Source organism: Penaeus chinensis, chromosome 19 (genome assembly GCF_019202785.1).
Source record: "Penaeus chinensis breed Huanghai No. 1 chromosome 19, ASM1920278v2, whole genome shotgun sequence".
NCBI lineage: Eukaryota > Metazoa > Arthropoda > Malacostraca > Decapoda > Penaeidae > Penaeus > Penaeus chinensis.
The window spans coordinates 26,985,931-26,988,430 of record NC_061837.1 but is presented as its reverse complement, the minus strand read 5'-3'; positions in this window follow the sequence as shown (position 1 = coordinate 26,988,430).

Genomic DNA, 2,500 nt, shown 5'->3' with positions numbered 1-2,500 from the left:
AACCCTCGCCGCGGCGCCTGTCACGTGGCCTCGCTGCTTGATGACAACCAGGAAATTGCGCGCGGATCTTTATCCGTTTGGCCATTTAGAACTTGGCCATAAGATAAACAAGCAAACGCTTTTCTGTTATGAAAACAAACACGAGATGTGATGCACATCGTCTCCGCAAGTCAGATACGTTCCATCACGTCATGATAATGGATATGGGGTGTAGAATACTATCGAGTTAGTTATACTCTCGCCCGTAAAGCCCATAGCAGAGTTATAGTGTGTGCTACAGTGTCTACAAGATTGCCATTTATTGCTAGATGCCTCTTGGACAAAGTCGGTAAACTTTGGCGCAATCACCACCGAGCTGGCGTTAGCATGTGCAAATCTATAGTGATGTCAACCCAGCGCGATTTATTCCTTCGGCTGAATGGCAAAACACTCTACCTTGTTGATAATATGATAGAAGACAAAACAATATAAAAAAAGCTGCTATACACTGACTTTCAATAAGCCGATTTTGTGTATATATATTTTTTTCTACTAGTCTCGTGACTACACGCCACAGCGATAAGGCAGCACTCTTTATGATATCGGCGATTTCCCATGGTAATGTTTTAAAAGTCTCACCAGAGAAGTGTGAAATAAACGTGAAAAAGAGGGAGGCCCAAATAATTACCAAATCTTGAGTGAAGTATAGTGATGAAGAATAGACACGTGAATATTGTCGTATTTTGCGGAGTTCTATGCCTGTTCATAGATTTGTGTTTTTATTCAACATGCAGATTACCAGTATAGATCTAATATATGATCTTAAATCTAAAACCATAACAGAGGAAAATATTGACAAGTTAAGACAACCTAACTACGTGGGAATGCTTTCAAATCTCGTTCAAAATGTCCTCTTGTGACCCCGAACTCTACCACTCTACTCTGGCCGAAACCTGCGAGGTTCTATTTATTCCTGGACCTAAAATCAGAGGTAAAATTGGCGCTTATTCATAGTGTAGCAAATCGAAAGTGGTTGTTGCGAGAATAGCCAAGCATAAAAATTCTGCACGAACCAGAACAAGAACACACCGTGACTGACAGATTCTTTTTTTTAGATCTTATAACTTAACCAATTTTGTACCCGCAAAGTGGGGTAGAAAATGTAATACTAGAATGAGTTTTTTTTTTTTTCATTGCGTGAGGAAGGTTTGGTCGGTTTGTCTTGTGGTAGGATGAGGATAATACTCAACAATGTTTTTTTGATCAGCGTTGTCGAACTTTGCCCACTCAATCAGATCCCCCATATTTTAAGGAAGAGGCGCTTGTATCGGTTTCATAATTCTATTTATGGTTGTTTCTATATTCCGTCTGTTTTACGAAGGTGCAGTTTAGGGTAGGACAAAGGAAAACACCGAAGAGGAAGGGTGGTCGAGGGGAAGTCCCCCCAAGACGACCTTATGAGAATTTCCGCTACTCCTCTTCCCTGGCCTCGTCGCCGCCCTCCCCCCTCCCCTCCTCTCTTGGCCCTTCCTCCTCCCTTATTCTCTCTCCCTCTCTCTTAGCCCTTCCATCTTCACTTAGCCCTCCCCCCTCTTTTGGCTCTCCCCCTCTTTTGGCCTTCCCCCCTCGCTTGCCCCCCTCTTTTGGCCCTCCCCTCTCTCTTGGCCCTCCCCTCCTCCCTTGGCCCTCCCCTCTCTCTTGGTCCTCCTCTCCTCCCTTGGCCCTCCCCTCCTCTCTTGGCCCTCCCCGCTCTCTTGTCCCTTCCCTCCTTCCTTGGCCCTCCCCTTCTCTCTTGCCCCTCCCCCCTCTCTTGGCCCTTCCCTTTCTTTTGTCTCCCCCCCTCCCTTGGCCCTCCCCCACTCTTGGCCCTCCCCACGAAGTGTTTGCGGCTTTGAACGTCTCGACTTACCGACAGGATCACACCAGATCAGCACGCACCTGCCAAAAACTTTTCATCCCAGTGTCATTTTTTCTTGCCTGTGAAAGACATGTATTGTAATTTTTGAGACTGATAAGCAACGGCACTTCTTGTGGTCTGCCGTGATTGCGAGGCGTGTGAATGTCTGAGTGCGTGTGCGTCTCGCCTCCTCCGACTCGCTCCTCGAGGTGTTCCTAGCCATGAACACCTCCACTTACCGACGCAATCACCTCAGAATCGACACGTACCTGCCGGGAAACTCTTCATCTTGACGTGGACTTTATGAAGGATGTTTATTATGGCTTTCGGACCTGATAAGCATCGCTCCTCCGTGCCTTTCAATCACTCGCCATCAGCTCTTGTTTTCCTTCTGTCTCCCTCCCGATCTCTCTTTTTTCACTTCCCTTTCGTTTCTGAAGGTATACGAATTATGCGAAAAGATCAAATGGGATGAGGAATATAAGGCGCTGAGCGAAGTGGTTCAAAGAAGCAGCTGGAAGTCAAGAAGTGTCAGTTAGATATTCGAGTTTATTTATCAGTATTAGCTTATTTGAGTTGACGTGTGTGGGTTAATCGCTTTATTAGAACACCGCCAGGGTAGGT